Source organism: Desmodus rotundus, chromosome 1 (assembly GCF_022682495.2).
Source record: "Desmodus rotundus isolate HL8 chromosome 1, HLdesRot8A.1, whole genome shotgun sequence".
Taxonomy (NCBI): Eukaryota; Metazoa; Chordata; class Mammalia; order Chiroptera; family Phyllostomidae; genus Desmodus; species Desmodus rotundus.
In genome coordinates, this window is record NC_071387.1 from 128,650,623 (window position 1) to 128,663,380 (window position 12,758).

A 12,758-nucleotide genomic window follows, 5' to 3' on the forward strand; every position below is an offset into this window, starting at 1 on the left:
TTTCTTGGTCACATTTAAAATAAATTGGTCATGCTCCACCTGATCTAATTTAAGGTAAAAATACTCACACACAATAATTTTCCCTGAATTTCAGTTCATTGAAAGATACATTGCTTGAATGATAATGTATTTACTTTGTATCTGACATTTCTTTCAAACTTTGAGCATGAAAGAAAATATTTAGCAAATCTATTAACTCAGAAATATTTTAAATTTTAGAGAAATCACAGAGAACTAGGTCAGACTTTAAGGATTTGGGGGCTTAGGAAAATGTACTCATTACCTGTCAGAAAGTGGAGTGGGAGGAATCTTCCCGGCTTGGTAGGTTCCTGGAGAACTATGATTCTGCAGATAGAGGGCAGCTCTTTGGGGCTCTCCACACTGCCGACTCAGGAACATCGATCCTGATTCTACCTTTGGGAAAGCTGATTCTGAAAACTGGAATCTTGCTGTCATCTTCGATACTGAATCATTTATGATACATTGGCTGCAGGCTACAGAATGAACTTAAATGGAAGAAGTAATTCACTACAGAGATATGGATACTTCCAAAATCTAGTAAGTACTGAAGACACAGACTTCTGGACTGGTACCAGAACAGCTTTGGTGATCTAAGTGTTCATCGAAGTCCAGACTAACAAAGGAAACAGCATCAATTATTTTCCATCCCTTATTTCTTTTCTTTGATATTCAAACTCAGAGAGAGAAAGAGAGAGAGAGAGAGAGAGACAGAGAGAACAATTTACTCAGTTAGGGTCCTGGACCTGGGCAAGACTCTTTGATGGCAGAGGGCTATGCGTTTACTCATGGGCTAGCGGTAGGGGTCTCAAAGGCAAACTAGGTAGCTATAACCAGCAGAAGGGCAGGAAAAAACCCCAACAGATGTTCCCTATAGTCATTGTTTCTCAGTGTAACATTTTAGGTCTTGGCATATTCATTGTCCCAATACCTTCCTTTACCATAGCCCTACATTCTTAACACTACCCTTCTTTCTCCATAGCCCTATACTCTTGACACAATCTTCAAACTTTCCCCACTGTTTCCATTATTGGATCACTTCCAAGAGAGGATTTTAAAACTCTATTTCAGCTTTGAGAGGACCATATATTGAAGAGCTCACCCTTTGCTTTAGTTGTAGCTCAGGCTCTGCCTTGTTCTTTTTTTTAATAAAAAATATTTATTTACCTTTAGAGAGAGAGGCAAAGGGAGGGAGAAAGAGAGGGAGGGAAACATTGATGTGTGAGAGAAACATTGGTTGCCTCTGGCACATGCCCCAACCAGGGCTGGGCCTGCAACCCAGGCATGTGCCCTGACTGGGAATTGAACTGGTGACCATTCACTTTGCAGGATGACACCCAACCAGCTGAGCTACATTGGTCATGGCTCTGCCTTGTTTTTGAGATCCAGTCTTCTGGTATCCGAGATTTTAGTTCTAGTGATCATTATCTTGTCTTATTTCCTGGATCTGAGTTGGATTAGGACCCTGTTCCACTTCTTGCTAGTCCTTTATCTCCACCATAGGCTTGGATGCTTTCCTTCACTTCCAGTGGGTACCTGTTTCCTTGTTCCCTGCCATCAAACTCCCCTGGGGCTCTCTGTCTGATTGCTTCTTGATTTCCCATTGGTACTACTTTCATCAGAATACTTTTGATATTCTTGATGGGATCCTGCTGATGCCAACTGACTATCTGCCAAACTTTCTCTCTCTTTTTTTTAAATTCAAAAACCCCTTGTTGTACAGCTCTAGCTCATCTAATAGTCCCATTTAACTCTACCTTTAGATTTAGTTTAGTAAATATTAAATAGATATAAAATCCTAATGATTTTACATATATATATATATATATATATATATATATATGTAAAAGAAATACCAAATAATATTGCTAATGTAAACATCACCCAGTCTAAGAAACAGGATGCAATATCATTCTCTCTTAAAGTAACTCTGCCTGGCTGGTTAGAATGGGTCCATCCCATCTTTGAAGTCAAGGAAACTGCCAGCATCTCTGCTCTAATATGCCTGTATGATCTTAAACAGGTTACCGCACCTTCTGAACCTTGATTTAAACCTCAGATGTTTAAACTGTATGACAACATAGTTAGCACTCCATAGGTAGAAATGTACTTCCTTTACCTGAATGCTTTCAATGCGTACCTTACACTCTGCCCCTTCTCTTATGCCTGCTCTCCATGGCTGTAACCATCCTGCTTAAGCAGGTTGTTCTGAGGTGGGCTGTTCACTGGTAGTTGAATCAGAGATCCTTAAATCCCTTTCAGTAGAATAAAAGATTGGCCTTACAGCAGAGTCCAAAGGGGACCTAACTACTGAAAGGAAGGATATACGGAGGGCTCCACTATTTGAGGATCCATCATCAACACCCCTAAGTTACAAGGTTACATAAGGAACTAAAGGTTTCATAACAGGAAGTTATTCATGCATAACCTGACCCCTTAAACACTGATCCCATTTAAACATCTCTCCAGTCTTAACGCCAGTGTTTATAGTAGCTTATTAAGTAATTTGCTTTGTGAGTCAGTCTTTCCTTGAGTACATGTCTCAATTATTAGAATTTATATGCTGGATGTTTATTATTTGTTTAAATGTCTCCCTTCATTATAGACAGACCTCCCCAAATCTAGGGATCTTCCTTGCTTTGCTTATCATGTTATCTCCCTGTACTCAGCATGGTGACCAACTCCTAGTAGGTGTTCAGCATGTTAGTTTTGTGAAAGATGTAGAGACAGGGTTCAGCCTGCACAGCCTTTCTCACCATAACTTGGATCTAAAAATAGCATTTAAGTATTACATGTGCAAAGAAACCAGCTTTAAGATTGCTGCCTCATTACTTAAAAAGAACCAATAATCACATTTGCACACATTATTCACGGAAACATGCAATCGTGTCAAATTGCCTTTTTGTATAAATAAAAGCCCCTGGCCTGTATTTTAAAATTCTATGTTATTATTCTAACACTATCTACTCTCCAATTCCGATTCTCTGTTTCAGGCTGGCCTTGTGCATTCTTGAGTGGGCAGGGAGAATATATTCAGCATGAAACAGTGAGCAGGAGCTCTTAATGGGAACACTGACTCTCCTTCCCACCCCCACCTACACCCTATGTTCTCCACCCCCAGTGTGCTAACTATCGCATTATGAGTGTGGGGAATGCTCTATAAATGTTGGCAGACAGAATCACACCCATAAGTTGGTTAATTTCAGCTTAAATGGGTATTTCCAAGTGAATTGCCACCCACATCTAAAATTCCCTGGTTTTTTATACTACCGGCTTTTTCTTTTTCTTAAAAGAAACCCCATTCTGCCAGCAATAAAAATTACTCAAAATTTTCACAATTGTGATGTTGTCTTGCAAAGATTATTAAGAGTCTTTTAAAATCCAGTTTAGGAAAATATCTATAAATATGCAAAATGTATTGGATTAAGAAAAACAACAGAATTTAACACAGATTCTAAGAAGGACATAATAACTAACAGTTACTGTGTGTGGGTTGATTCTGCAGCGGCTGAACAGCTCAGAATATTGAAAGAGCCGTATTTCTATGTGTGGGCAGTGGGCAGGAAAGGATGTCCTATATGCAGGCGGCTAAGCGGCAAACACATTAGTGATTACAATGCAGGGGAAAACAGTGGTAAAGCTTATGAGCGTAAAACAATTGCACACAGACTTGGTATCCGCCCACATGCATTAAGCAGGGGTCAGTAACCTAGAACCCATGTCTAATTCTGGCTCATTTTAAGAGTCGGAAACAGTCCTTTGTCCAGCTCTCCCCAGCTCAAACTAGATCTGGCCAGTCACACGGTGGCAGTTTGAGGTACTGTAACTTCCCCCCCTCCCCCATAATGCTGTTTGGACCTTACTAACTCAACTCCATTCCAGTTTCCTGATTTTGGGATTCAGTCAACTGGGGTGGTTTTATATGACTAAGTAGTAGCTAACTGACATTTTGATGAGTCAATTCCAAAATTTATCATTCTTACAAAGATGAATCTCGAGGCTTTTTTAGGCATAGTGTGCATCTCATTTTTCTACTGTTGTCAGTTCGTCTGTGTTTAAAGGCCTTAAGAAAGTGAAACCTACTTGTTTTGGGGATGATGAAGATAAAAACATATTTGCAAGTAATTTGAATCTGGGAGTCACTTTTAAGTGAGGATAATTATTACTGCGTTAAGTGTAGTAGAGAAAAGAACAATCTGAAAATTAAACAGCCACCACAGAAGCAACATCAACCAAATAAGAACTTTTTAACTATAAAAAAGTATCTGAAAATATATAGGCTGTGACAAGAAAAGGATTATCCAATGGTAGTACTCCAGGAAAAAGACAAGACTCTAGGAGGAGATAACACTTTTAAGAAAAAGACAATTTAGCATGCCAGGAGACTCACTTGTGGAGGCTTATGAGGGGACATTTATGGAGGGAACAATCACTTTCAGAGTTTTATGCCTAGGGTTCTGGGAAGGTGTGTCTGCAACAAATTTCTCACCCACTTTTTGTACCTCTTCCCCTTGAAATTCCTCCTGGAGAGAGTCTTAGAGGCAAGGAGTGTGAGGGGTTGTGCCTAACAAGTGTCATGACGTAAGTTGAAAATATCCTTGGAAGTGGTAATGTATTATGTTATTATTAATGTTGAATTGTTTTACCTAACACCTAAAGAAACAGAAGTTTAACAGGAATTAAGAGAGGGAGATAATTTTGGAGCATGGACCATTGCCCTGGGAGTATGAGAGCATTTGTTTGGGGGGTTGTTAAGATGGGAAGGATTATCATGTGTTGGGGGGAGGTGTAGTAAGCTGGGGAAGGGGGAAGAAGACATTTTATTTGAATCACAGTTTTTTCTTGGGATAAGACAATTTAATTTTCATTTTCTGAAGTTAGGGCAAGAATGATGTTTTATACCATCTGATAGTTTCTTCGAACTCTATACACAACTGAAAGTGGAAGGAACACAGGCTTAAGAGTTAGAATTGAGTTTGACACCACTTCCACCTCGGGCAAGTTACTTAAGCTCTGAGACTAACATGTCCAGTGATTCATTTCTCTTGTCTCCTTTCCTAAGAGAATCCCATATGTCCCAGCCAGTGACAGCTCGACAAGGATTAAAGCCAATCCTAACTCTAAGAGTTGGCCTTGATGGGTACAAGCCAGTCATTCATCCAGTTCAGGCTAAAACTATATAGAGAGACATTCGAGTAGAGGGGGTACTTCTGGATATGTGCTGACTCTTCTAAGACATCTGCAATAAGAGACGCCCACTATCCCTATGTATGTGCAATGTGCTTATGTATTAAGTCTCAGAATGACTGTAGCCATCATACTAACCTGAAGGAAGTCAGCTGACAATGAATTTGACACGTGAAAGAGGGCAAAGCTGAGATAACTACAGAGATATTCACCCAGAGCACTGTTGAAATTGTGCCTGAAACCTCACCGACTACTGAAATTTTTAGCTCTACAAGCTGATAAATACACTTTACTACTTAAGCTATGTTTTGACTTACATTTTCTGTTACTGGCCGCCAAAAGACTGCTAACCAATCCATGAATCTCCTATGGGTTTTGTGAGAATTATGGCATAGCTCATGGGTTGGTATATAAATATTACCTCAAGCAACATTTCTTCATTAGGACCTTGAAGAAATTAATTCAACAAATATATGATGGGCATCCATTATACCATTATGTATAAGACATGGTACCAAGTTCTAGGGCTATGTATATAAATAAGACTGGATCCCTGCTTTCAAGGAGTTCACAAACTGCTGATATATACTAGTCCTTCAATAATTTTTGGGCTATTACTGGAAAAGTGTGAGCAAGCAGAAACTAGATTCTTTCATCTGGAATAGTAAGTTTTGTTAGATAGAAATTAGAAAGTTAATTCATGAATATAGAAATGTTGACTATGTTAGGTTACCTGAATATATTAATATTGACTGCAAGAAATAAGGTAATCCAATCATTTTTAAGAAACTGACAAATAGCATGTAGTCAATGTTAGATAGGTTTTAGCTGTGATTTTCACTTCACAAATTCCAGTAACTATTATGGCTCCTGATATCATTTAAAAATAAAAACATTCTTCTGTGATTCAAAAAATAATCTGGTAAATACAGCACAATTTGTAATGTGTACTATTTAAGTAAATTTGATATAGCGCTAAAGAACTTGAAGATCTTTCATAACAGAAGCATCATTTTTCAAGATTTCCAGCTGAGTTTCTACTGCTGCTGCTAGTATTTTCTGAGTGGGAGAGTACTATTTTAGAGCCAAAATGCAGTTGCTGTTATGAGCATTTTTTAAGAGTAGTAAAATTCAGCAGTAATGTTACTTAAAATTCAGTTGACTTTCATAGTGATTTAGATTTGCCTCTTAATAGTTTTGGGAATACCTGGTATATTGTTATGATTCTATCTAAAGTATTTCTACTTCTGACATCACGCTGAATTGGGTATCATAACGATTATTCGCAAAGCATAACTTTGCAAAGTTGATCATAATAATTTCCCTCTACTATGTCATTTATTACAAGTGGGAGCACCTACCCTGAAGTGAGTGGATCATCCTCAAAAGTAAGTTAGTATGCACCAGTAAAGAATTGGAACATTATCACTGATGTAGTAACTGGGTTGGTTTCAAAAATAACAAGCACAGGACACAAGCTATGTCTAAAATCATTTTTCCTATTATTTCATTGCAATCCACTTTAGCCCAAATGTCTCTTTAAGGTAGGAAGTAATATCACGTGATGCCTTTGAAGGAAGCAGTATGACTTTTCTATCAATCGTGATTAAAACAAAAAAAAGGAAGAGAAGGTAGTAAGATAATGCACAAACACATTACTGTTAATCACCACTCTGATGTTTCATTTAATCTATGGCTAATGAATGATAAAATGTTCTGTGCTTCCCCAATAGTTTGAGCTAAAGTTTTTCTGACTTAATTGTCTGACTGAATATTAGTTGTTCTCCAAGTTTCACAACTTCTTCACAATTCACATAATACAATGTTAAACATATTTTTTAAAGCTATGCTTTACATTAAAAACATGTAGCAGATAGGTAAATGCCAAGAAAGACAAACTAAAAAAGCTGCTATTACAATGAGAAGAACTTTCTCCCCTGTTGCATGTTGTTGGTTTGGTTTTTTTCCTTTTGTCCATTTGTGCTATATCAGCTTGAGGTCAATTCCAATGATGAATGGTTCTGTCTCCTATTCTCCCTCATCTTCATATTAAATCCTTGTCTGCTTATGCAGAATTCAAGTAATTCAAGACCATTTGGAACCGAGTCAGTCCTCATGCATCTATGATTAAAAGTGAAGGTCACTCCTAAGTAGGACAAGATAGTGTAGATCTGTTTTTTTCCCTTGCATTTTCCTGCTAAGTACAACTATAAATTGTGGAAATGGTGCAAAAGACAACCAAAAGAGAAGTGAGAAATATGGTTAAATGAATGCAAGGTAGTTTGGGACCCCAGGACTGTAGGAACAACACAGTCTTGGGGTGTCTCGAGTACCCCTACCCAAAAGAGGAAGGTCAGCTAGACCCAGAGTTTTTTGACTTTTAACCCAGCAATAGAAGGCAGCCTAGGTAGGCTCATTCCTTTCCTGAGTTGCAGCGGAGTCCTTCTGACAACCTCAGATAGGTAAGTCTGACACCACCAGTAAGGGGAATGGATTGGGAACTCTACATCTCTGCTGGGTCTGAGACCCCCATTTTCTACCAAGAGATACCAAGGTAGGCAGGCAGGATTGGCAGGAGAGTAACCTTGTCTGCGAAGCCTCTTTACCCCCACAGGCCTGAAACTCTCCTCCCTCTCCCAGAAACACCAGGGCAGCATGTAGACTTGGGGGTGGGGTGAGGAAAGGTAGTGGTGCCTCTTTTAAAGATAAATTAGTACTAATTTTACACAATCTCTTCCAGATAATAGAAGAAGAGAGGAGGCTTTCCAACTTACTTCATGATGCCAGTATTTCCCTGATATCGAAACCAAACAAAGACAGCACTAAAAAAACAAAACAACAAATATACAGGCCAATATTTCTCATGAATATAGATACAAAAATTCTCACCATAATTTTAGAAAACCAATTCTAACAATACATTAAAAAATTATACACTATGACAAAGTGGAATTTATTCTATAGGCAAAGCTAGTTAAATATTCAAAAATCAATCAATGTAATCTATATTAACAAGCTAAAGAAGAAAATCATAATGTCGTATCAAATGTTGCAGAAAAAGCATTTGGCTGCAAAATCCAGTCAATACCTGTTCATGGTTATAACCCTCAGCAAATTAGGAATAGCAGGTAATTAACATAACTTGATAACCAGAATCTACAAAAAACCCCTCCTACATCTAATACCATACTTAATGGTGGAAGACTAAGATGAAGGTAAGGGTGTCTACTTTCACCATCTTAATCAACATAGTACTAGAAGTTCTAACTAGTAGGATAAGGCAAGAAAAAGATATAAAAGGCATATAGTTTGGAAAGGAAGAAATGAAACAATTTATATGGGCAAATGGCATGATTTTTGATACAGAGAATACCAGGAAATCTACACAGTGAAATCCCACAAACTCCCAGTAGTGAGAGAGTTTCAGCACGATCACCAGGTGTAAGGTCAACACACATTTCTGTGTGCCAACAAGGAACATGCAGAAATCACAATTAAAACACAATACCATTTATAATTGCTCCACAAAAATTAAATACTCAGACATACACCTGAGAAAAGATGTACATTAAATCCCTACGTTGAAAATTATAAAATGCTTATGAAGAAAATCAAAGGAGACTTAACTAAATGAAGAGACATACCATATTTATGGATAGGAAGACTCAATTGAGTAAAGTTGTTAATTCTCTTCAAATTCACCTATAGATTTAATGCAAGGATTTAATTTTCAAATTTAAAATTTATCAAAATTTCAGCAAGGATTTCGATAGACGTAGGCTAATTTTAAGACATATGTGAAAAGTCACCAGGTTTAGAATAGCTTAAAAATCATGACAAAAATTAACAAATGAGGAAGAATTACTCTACCTAATATTAGGGCTTGGTGTATAGTTACAAGTAATAAAAAATGCGGCATTGGTAGAGGAATATACACATAAATCAATGGAATAGAAAGCCCAGAAGTAGACCCACACAAATATGCTCAACTGGTATTTAACAAAAGGGCAAAACCAATTTAAAGGAGAAATGATAGACTTTTCAACAAGTAGTGCTGAAGCAGTTGAATAAGCAATTGAATAAGCAAAAAACAAACAAACTAAACCTTCTATACACACAAAAATTAACCCAAAATGAATTATATCTTAAATGTAAATGTAAAACTATAAAACTTTCATTTAAAAAATCAGGAGAAAATCTCTGGGGTCTCCAGCTAGACAAAAACTTCTTATACTTGACACCAAAGTACTTCCTATACAAAATAAGTTGATAAACTGACCTTCATTGGGATTTTAAAATTTGCTCAGAGAAAGACCCTGTAAAGAAAATTAAAAGACAATGTAGAAACAAGAGAAAATAATTGTAAACCACACATCTGACAAAGGATTGATATCTAGAATACATAAAGAACTCTCAAAACTCAATAGTAAAAAACCAAAAATGCAGTTAGAAAATAGACAAAAGACATGAAAAGATATTTCACCAAAGAGAGTTTATGGATGGTTAAGTAATCACATGTTCAAAATCTTTTAGAGAAATGCAAATTAAAACACAAATGAGATATTACTACTTATCTATTGGAATGACTAAAATAAAAAACAGTGACAATCCCAAATGGTTATGAGGAGGTGGAGAGACCAGATCACTTACACATTGCTGATGGAAATGTAAAATGGTTCGGCCACTCTAAAAAAGAGTTTAGCAGTTTTTTTTTTTAAATTAAACTTATAAGTACCATACAACCTAGCAATTGCATTTCTGGGCATTTATCCCAGAAAAATGAAAACTCATGTTTACACAAAAGCCTGTACTCAAATGTTCATAGCAGCTTTATTCATAAGACCTAAAAACTGGAATCAGCCCAGATGTCTTTCAGTAGGTGAGTGGTTAAACAAACGGTGGTAAATATATAGCATGTAATCCTACTCAGTAATTAAGAAAAAACAATAAACTATCGATATATGCAACAACCTGGATGAAGTACCAAGAAATTATGCTTAGCAAAAAAGGCCAGTGCCAAAGGGTTACACACTGTATCATACATACTGTACGATGCAACACTTTTGAAATAACAAATTTTTAGAAGTAGAGGACTGATGAATAGTTGGGGGTGAGAGGGTAGTTTTGAAGGGGGAAGTAGGAGGGAGGTGAGTCTGGTTATAAGAGGGTAACTTTTATTTAAAACAATAAAGCAGGGAAGAATCCTGGTAGTGTCCATTACCATAACTGAGGTGGATATACGAGCCTACACAAGTGATAATGTTGTATAGAACTTCACACACACACACAGAGACACACACACACACGAATACAAGTAAAACTTGAAAAATCTGAATAAAATTGGTGAGTTTTATTAACATCAATTTCCTGGTCTTTACACTATAATTTAGCAAAATGCTATTAACTGGGGTAAACTGGGAATAGTGTACAAGGGTCTCTATTTCAATAACAATTTCAATTAGAAGTGAAAGTCAGCATTATTCCTTGAAGCTGGAAGTTGATAAATTTAAGATAATTAAAAGGAAGGTGGCTGAAAATGTATAGACATTATTGGTCTAATTTCAGAAGCTGGAAAACATGGACAGAATAAAATAATTTGAGATAATTGTATATAGCTGAGTTATCCATAGGGCTTCCCCTAGGTAATTAGGATATTCATCACTACACTTAAACTTTAAGGAAACTCACGCTCTTCCAGAAATATTCTCTGGTGCCTCTGACAGAGATTTAATATAGTATTTGAAAACTGGCTAATATCATTAATAATGTCAGTGACTGGTATTTTTTAAGGTGTTTTGAGAGAAAAATTTCTGTATAAATCAAGTTTCTCCAAATATTTTTAATGTACAAGGAATAATCTCATTGTATTCAAATTTTGTATTCTAAATAAAATATAATTTTAATAAAAGTATAAATTATAAAAAGAGCATAGCCCTATACTAGAGCTATTTTCCCTTTTTGCACTGAATGAGTGATGATGGAACCCATTGAGTCATTAAGCTGTCTCCACTGCCAACTTTATACTTTCTTATAAGAAAGGTCATTGTAAGAAATGTGTAATATAAATCATGTAAGATATACAAAATATCACCTGTCCAATGTGACTTTCAGCACATTCGAATCTTCCTATAAGCAACTTTCAAACACGAATTTCTGTTATGATAGGGACCTTATCTTTTTTTTGTCCCCGTTGTGTGGACTGGAAGAGAGCTGAAAGGGAATAGATTAAAATATCAGTTTGTGCTAACATTCTTTTTTTCTACAGATGATAAATATGTAGAACTGCTCAGACCCCAAATAAACTGGTGCCTGACAGTATGCTAAAGGCTTGGTATGTCAATATGATTTTTACCATGATGTGGTAATGTGATTTCATTTGGGCTTAGTTCTGAGGGTCTGATCTTGTTCATCCCTAGTTTATACAAATTTATTTAATGGTTTAAGTCTAATCTGGAGTAGGTCGAGGGTGGAAGTAAGGATCTTAAAACAATGACAACAATAATAAACAAATGTATAAAAATGCTGTGCAGTTAATTCAAACCCGTAAGCAGATCAGAAATTACATGCCTAAATTTGCCCTTCAATTCGGAAATGGTCTGAGTCAGCCAGAATTCCCCCGGCACTCCCACCTCTGAGAGTCAGTGGAAACCAGATCAATTCTCAGAAGCATGTGTGTAGTTGGAGCCGTGGGCATGTCGCCAATGCAATCTCTCCATAGTGATCATCTTGTTATAACATCAACCATAAGAGAACCACCAGCCCATGAAAGGCAAAGCAAATGCAAAGGGATGCTCCAAGATCCAAAATGCAGAGAACTTAGTTAATATTTTATTTAAAAATTTTAATAAAATATTAACCTAAAATATTAACTTAGTATATATTTTAATCTAATATATACTCATACTAGATATTTTGTAGTTGATACTAATTTTTTATGCATTATAAAATCTGTTACTATTTTGACTTTTATTTATTTATTTATATATTTGGGGGGGGTTAAAAATTTATTGAGGCAAAAAACTAACCAAATGCTTCTGCCAGTCACCCTGGACCTTTTGAAGGCTTTGGTTGATTGGTCCTTGGATGCCAATGGTGACAGTTTTTTGGATGCTGAAACTTTGCTTTTCTTAAAAGTTTTCCCTCATTAATTGAAATAGTTGATTTTTACTGGTAACTTAAAATTCTACCAAATGTTTTTCTTTTCTTATTAATATGTTTTATTGATTGTTATGCTATTACAGTTGTCCCATTTTCCCCCCTTTATTCCCTCCACCCTGCACATCTGCTTCCACCCACATTCCCCCCTTTCAGTTCATGTCCATGGGTCATACTTATAAGTTCTTTGGCTTCTACATTTCCTACACTATTCTTAACCTCCTCCTGTATATTTTCTACCTACCATTTATACTTATTTTCTCTACCTTTTCCCCCTCTCTCCCTCTCTCACTCCCCACTGATAACCCTCCATGTGATCTCCATTTCTGTGATTCTGTTCCTGTTCTGGTTTGCTTAGTTTCTTTCTTTCTTTTTTTTTTTTTTTTTAAGGTTTGGTT